The following is a 7,640-nucleotide window of genomic DNA, read 5'->3' on the forward strand; positions in this document are numbered from 1 at the left end:
ATCAGGGAAAATTTGTATTCCCATGAGCGGCCATGGAAAGTCCAAGGCCTGTGATATTTTTAATATCAAATTGGCCTCATTAGATGAAGAAGCTCCAAGAAAAAATGCAGGAGTATTTGATGATTCAATAAATATTTTCTGCATTTGCTTTGTAACACTTTTTTTGAGTTCCTCCATTCCTAATTTTAACTGTTCCATTTCAGCATGTCCAAGTTCATTAACTGGCCTTTTCCACCAATTCTTCCCTATTTTTGCCTTGTTATTTTCACAAGTTCAACTTCACATTTTTTCTCAAACTCCAATTGATTGATAATCTCCATGAACTGCTTATTCAATTCGCGAACATTTGCATTTTTAATTTGTGAGCCTCAACAAGTTGATAAGTTGTAGAAGAATTTGCCGTAGTGCTACTAGGAATATTACGAGAAAGGAAACGATCCATAATAGACTCAACATTAGGATGGCCAAAAGAGAAAACTTTATGGCCAGGGCAGAAAACAATAATGGCTATCTCAACACCACAAAGTATACAAAGTTCACTAGCGTTTTTGAAAAGTCCAGAACGACGTTTTGTGAAAGTTACAAGAAAGTTGCTTTCTTTTGATATTTTGGTCATTTCAATCTTTTGTTTACCTTTGCTCATCTTTTCTTGCCATAGCTAAATTAAGATTTAATCTCTTCTTCCTTGTGTAGAAGAGATTCTTATATAGTTTTTGTTGGTTTGGTCCAATTCAAGGAAAATTATTGAAGAATTTATATTCATGGATTTTGTTAGATATGTGATTTTTGTTTCCATTTGATTCTATGATTTGAGTTCACAAATTGGGAAACAAAAACATGTCTCTTCAACGATGTGCTTAGCCAGCCATGTACACGTACGAAAATTCACTGAATATCTACAAATTTAGTCGGTGCGATTTCTCGAGAATTTAATTTTTCCAACTGGGTTATATAACTGAAACTCGAGAATCTTTTGATTTGTTGATTTATATGAACAAAATGCAGCGTTCCGGTTATAAAAGAATGAAGCAAATACCTTACTATGTTTGTGGCCTGAATTTCGACTAGCAATTGTTTCACATTTTGTACATGTGCGTATTTTATGAAAAGAAAAGAAAAAGGAAAAAAGTATTACATTAACTATATAACTTGCTAATATAAAAAGTGAATAAGGTTTCGAATATTAACTACTATAGGAGAACGTTGCTCCCCTCAATTCTCTTTTAAATCTTTTTAGTTCCTCTTACGAGGCCGAAAACTTGGTTTATTTCTTCCTATAATTTGTTTTGCTTATTATCGTATGGTAGGATTTGGTTGCTCCTCTTACAATAACTTTCTTCCTTTCTTCTAACTTTGTTTTGCTTTTGTAAAGTATGTTTTAATATTTCCTGTGTATTTCTTTCCCTAAACATTGTCTTTTTAACTTTTATTACGACTTCTTTGTACTCGAGAAAACGTTAATTTGGTTTTTTTTATAACTTTTTTATTATCAATAATTTTTTGAAGATATAACTAATGAAATTTGAGTAACTGAGCATAACGATCAAACGAGATAGCAATCAGATCAAATAAAGAATTTCTTTTTTCTGATAAATTTATTTTTTTGCACGTCAATGATTTAAGCGGGTAGTACTGTAGATTACATCGAAAAATTGATCGCTTAAATAATCATGATGGGAATCTCAATCAAAGTAATATCTTTAGGTTTCGTTTGTTATCTTAGTCCTTCATCTTGAATGTAAAATTTATCAGTCATTTGAAATCATAATCACATATCATTATTTCTTATTTCTTTCTTTCTTTTCTTTTCTTCTCTATTAATTGTTTTTGTTGCTAAGGATGTGAATAGTAAGAGAATTAAATATAGAAGAGGAAATTATTCTTTAAAAATTAAAAACCTCCCTTGGGTGATGCAAAACGTAATTAAAATCATTAGATTACAAGTCGAACCTCATAATCACGTATCATTGGACTGATGAATCTTGAAGTGAATTCCAACCAGATTAGTATCTTAGACTTCAATAATAATTGGGTCTTTTTTCTTGAATGTGGATTATCAGGCAAACAACAACAACAATCCAGTAGAATCCCATTAATGGGGTCTGGGGAGGGTAGTGTGTACGCAAACCTTACCCCTACCCCGAAGGAGTAGAGAGGCTGTTTCCGAAAGACCCTCGGCTCAAAAAAAAAAAAAAGACAAAAGGACAAAAAGGGAGACAATATTAGTATCACAACAACACTCATAGGATAAATAGCAACACCATGAAATCCAGAAGAAAGATGCAAAGCAAAGGGAGACAATATTAGTATCGCCACAACAATCATAAGAAAAATAGGAACACCGTGAAATCTAGAGGAAAGATGCAAAGTAAAAGCGATAGCTAGTAAATCGGACATACACTAAAAAGCGAAATAGTAAGCCACAACATTGCCACTAGCTATCTTAGACAAAACCCCTAAATGACTAGTCCCACAATGGTACGAAGTAAGGCACGACTCAACTACCTCCTAACCTACAACCCTAATACTCGACCTCCACATCTTCCTATCAAGTGTCATGTCCTCAGAAATCTGGAGCTTCGCCATATCCTGCCTGATCACCTCTCCCCAATACTTCTTAGGCCGCCCTCTACCTCTTCTCGTGCCCTCCACAACCAGCTGCTCACACCTCCATACCGGAGCATCTAGGCTTCTCCTCTGAATATGTCCGAACCATCTAAGCCTCGCTTCCCGCATCTTGTCATCAATGGGAGCCACATGCACCTTCTCCCAAATATCATCATTTCTAATCTTATCTATCCTAGTATGCCCACACATCTACCGTAACATCCTCATTTCTGCTACTTTTATCTTCTGGATATGTGAGTTCTTAACGGGCCAACACTCAACCCCATACATCATGGCCGGTCTAACTACCGCTTTATAAAACTTACCTTTGATTATCGGCGGCACTCTCTTGTCACACAAGACTCCAGATGCTAACCTCCACTTCATCCATCCTACCCCAATACGGTGTGTGACATCCTCGTCGATCTCCCCTCCCCCCTGGATAACCGAACCAAGGTACTTGAAGCTGCCTCTACTCGGGATGACCTGCGAATCAAGCCTCACATCCACGCCCACTTCCTCTGACTCAGCGCTAAACTTACACTCCAGATACTCCGTCTTCGTCCTGCTCAACTTGAAACCCTTAGACTCAAGTGCTTGTCTCCAAACCTCCAGCCTCTCGTTAACAACGACTCGCGACTCATCAATCAGAACTATGTCATCGGCGAATAGCATGCACCATGGCACATCCCCTTGAATATGGTTTGTTAACGCGTCCATCACCAGGGCGAATAAGAACGGACTGAGCGCAGAACCTTGGTGTAACCCCATTACAACCGGAAAATGCTCAGAGTCGCCTCCTACTGTCTTAACCCGGGTCTTAGCCCCATCATACATGTCCTTAATCGCCATAATGTAGGGAACCGACACACCTTTTGCCTCCAGGCATCTCCAGAGAATTTCTCTAGGAATCTTGTCATACGCTTTCTCTAGGTCAATAAACACCATGTGCAGATCCTTCTTCCTCTCTCTGTATAGTTCCACCAACCTTCTAATAAGGTGTATAGCTTCTGTAGTTGAACGACCCGGTATGAACCCGAACTGGTTGTCGGATACAGACACTGTCATCCTCACCCTCGCTTCAACCACCCTCTCCCACACTTTCATGGTATGACTCAGTAATTTGTTACCCCTATAATTGTTACAACTCTGGATATCACCTTTGTTCTTATACAATGGAACCACCGTACTCCACCTCCACTCATCCGGCATCCTCTTCCCCTCAAAAATACTATTAAACAACCTAGTCAATCACTCCAAACCTGCTCTCCCCATACACTTCCAAAATTCCACCGGAATCTCGTCTGGACCGGTCGCTCTACCCCTACTCATCTTACGCATAGCTCCCACGACCTCCTCAACCTCGATACGCCTGCAGTACCCAAAGTCACGGTGACTCTCGGAATGCTCCAATTCGCCTAGCACAATATCCCGATCCCCTTCTTCATTCAGAAGTTTATGAAAGTAAGTCTGCCATCTCCTTTTAATCTGGGCATCTTCCATCAATACTCTACCATCTTCGTCCTTGATACATCTCACTTGGTCCAAATCCCGAGCCTTCCTCTCCCTCAACTTGGCCAGCCGGAATAACTTCTTCTCCCCACCTTTTTTCCCCAATTCCTCGTACATACGACCATAACTCGCAGCCTTAGCCTCTGTGACCGCCAGCTTAGCCTCCTTCCTAGCTGCCTTATACCTCTCCATGCACACTCGCCTCTCCTCTTCACTTATGCTCCCCACTAACTTCAGGTACGCCGCCTTCTTTGTTTCAACTTTACCTTGGACCACTTCATTCCACCACCAGTCTCCTTTGTGCCCACCAGAGACGCCCGTCGAGACCCCTAACACCTCTCTCGCAGCCTCCCTAATACAGTCTGCTGTCGTTGACTACATAGTGCTCGCATCACCACTGCTCCTCCAAGTTCCCAGAGCCAACAACCGCCCCTCCAACGCTTGGGCTTTATCCTTAGTTAAGGCTCCCCACCTGATTCTCGGTCTTCCTCGAGTAGACCTTTTCCTCCTCTTCAACATAATACCAACGTCCATCACCAAGAGCCTATGCTGCGTCGCGAGTATCTCACCCGGAATCACCTTACAATCCTTGCATAACCCTCTGTCACACCTCCTGAGGAGGAGATAGTCAATCTGGGTCTTCGCCACCGCATTTTGAAAAGTACCAAATGCCCTTCCCTCTTCCGAAAGCTAGAGTTTGCAATCACCAACCCAAAAGCCTTAGCGAAGTCCAACAACGATGTACCTCCTCCGTTCCTCTCCCCAAAACCGAATCCTCCATGCACCTCACCATAACCACCTGCGGTCGACCCAATATGCCCATTGAAATCCCCTCCTATGAACAGCTTCTCAGCAGGCGGAACCTGGCGCACAATCTCATCTAACCCTTCCCAGAAATGTCGTTTAACCTCCTCATCTAGGCCCGCATGCGGCGCATAGGCGCTAACGATGTTAAGGGTGCACTCTCCAACCACCAACTTAATAATCATCAATCTATCATTCACTCGTCTAACCTCAACTACAGACTCCCTAAGTTCCCTATCCACCAGGATGCCCACTCCATTCTTACCTTTCTGGACTCCTGAGTACCAAAGTTTATACCCGTCCACGTCCCTCGCCTTCGACCCTACCCACCTTGTTTCCTGGACACACGCTATATTGACCCTCCTCTTCTGCAGGATCTTCACCAACTCTATAGATTTACCCGTCAATGTACCTACGTTCCACGACCCAATTCTCAATCTATAGACACCCTTGTTCCCTTTACCTCCATTGCCTCCCTCCCCACCTCCTAAATCTCGCCCCACCCCCCGAGGACATGACCTCACTCGACCATCCTAGACCACAGCCACTATACGTATGGCAGAGTAAGGGGAATCACTATCACACAAGGCAACAGACCAAACGAGAAGAATACAAGTTGCAATAACAGACATATTAATACGGTAAATAAAGTAGTACGAGGTAAGATGCCAGCAATTTAACTCACACAACAAAGAGAAACTGAATAACGGGAGGTACCAACTCCCGCGAGCAAAATAATAAATTCAAAGCAAGAACAATAGAACCTGAAGTCACCACGAGTGCCGAGAAAGGTGTTGTCCACAACAGCTATGTTGGAAGTTCCCGCCCGCTTTGCCCAAGGCTTGCCGGAACCCCAATAACTCAAAGAGAGACTCGAAACAGCACAGGAGAAGAAATTAAGACCAAATGAAGGTTGAAAACCCAACGATGAGCTCAGCTAGTTGCTATAGCAGAAAAAGGCAGATGGATTCCAGTTTGAAGAACCCAGAAAATGACATAGGAAATCCTTTGGAATCAACTGAAAATAGCTACAGCTTTGAAAGAAAAAAAAAACTCTGCTGCTTTCAGAGGAGATGGCTGACTCTGCTGCTTTCAGAGGAGATGGCTGACTTACTTTGAAATCGTATGTAATCACGTAACATTTTTCTTTCTTTTCCTTCGGGAAGGAAGTGAATAGTATAAGATCACAAAAGAAGAAAGAAGGGAAAAATTCTTTAAAATTAAAATATACTGGATAAATACTGCACCTCGAATCTCATATGTCATAATCGTGTAATATTGGATTGCTGAAACACACACATCTCTCATAAAAATTATCAAGATTTTTATTTTTTCGAAGATTTAAGCTCAATCGAATAAATGTTTAATTATTTCATTTTATAATTAGATCGGAATGTCCTCTTAAAAGATAGAAAGATTACACTTATAAAATATAAGCTTGACATTGGTTGAGCATACATAGTAGATATCGTCAAAATATCACCTCAATTTATTACTAGAACAACTCATATACTAAACTTTCGCTATGTGCATGATACGGCTGGGGAAGAGATAAACCATGTTGGTCTGTTGTAGACAGCCTTACTTTATATTTCTGTAAAATATTATTTCTATGGTTTAAACATGTGACATCCTACTCACACGGTGAAAATATTTATGGTTATGGCAAGGTTAACCTTTAAAAATAAATAATAAGACCGATTAATTAAAAAAAAAATGGTAGTAGCTTTTATTCATCCTTCCACCTTCCATTTTCGTAACTATACTCGCGTTGAGTACCAAAATTCTTCACCTTCAAGAGAAGATCTTCTAATCTCTCCTTCAACATTGAAGCCTCGGTGTAGTTCATCTTCTCTATAGGACCCTTGAACCACTCTTGTTGGCTTTCCACGCATTCTTATTAATTTTTTTGAGTTTGTTTTTCAAGTTTAACGCAAAATCCAGTTGGTCTTGCAGAGAATCGAGTTGTGTGTTAAGTTTTCTAGAATTGGCTTTTCGAAACATCTGGACATACTTATCATCAATGCCTGATGATGATGGTGATTGTAGCCTTTCTTTGCCAACATATTTGTCGATGGTCTCATTCACATTTGGATGACCAAAAGAGTAAGGCTTGTTAGCTATAGGGCAAGAGGAGAGAAATCAGTAAGATACAATAGGACAAGAGGAAAGAAATCAGTAATCTAAAATAAGACAAAAGGAGACAAATTAGTTTATCAAATATTATATAGGTCAAGAGGAGAGAAATTTGTTTATCGATCTAATGCTATAATGTCTCTCGCGTCATGTAATTTTTTATGATGCTTTAATTTTACGTGAGATTAATTATCATATTCAGGATCTTGGATTTGCATGTTTAATATGACGATGAATGTATATTTAGTTATATTTGTTGGTGGTATATATCATGCATATCTAGATGACCAAAAAAACGCAAGGCTTGTAATTACCTGGTGAAAAAACGATAAGGCCAACTTCAGCACCAGTCATAATAGCAAGTTCGTTTGCTTTTTGAAGACACCATTTCGACGTTTTGAGAAGGTGACTTGTCGATTGATCTGATTTTCTATCTTCACGAGCCTAGTACTCATTCTCAAGGATATATGGTGATATAACTAGTAAGTATTACTTAGATTTATGTGATATGAATTTTGTAATGCAGGAGCCTAGCATTTATAGAGTTTTTCCAACATCATGAAGACTTTTGGTTTTTAAGT

General features: G+C 40.0%; 1 pseudogene; it reads right to left on the reverse strand.

Moving 5' to 3' along the window:
* Position 1: 1 nt before the first annotated feature.
* LOC142178088 (agamous-like MADS-box protein AGL62) lies at positions 2 to 7,413 on the reverse strand (annotated as a pseudogene).
* Between the last annotated feature and the right edge of the window lie 227 nt (positions 7,414 to 7,640).

Source organism: Nicotiana tabacum, chromosome 24 (genome assembly GCF_000715075.1).
Source record: "Nicotiana tabacum cultivar K326 chromosome 24, ASM71507v2, whole genome shotgun sequence".
In the NCBI taxonomy this organism is placed as follows: Eukaryota; Viridiplantae; Streptophyta; class Magnoliopsida; order Solanales; family Solanaceae; genus Nicotiana; species Nicotiana tabacum.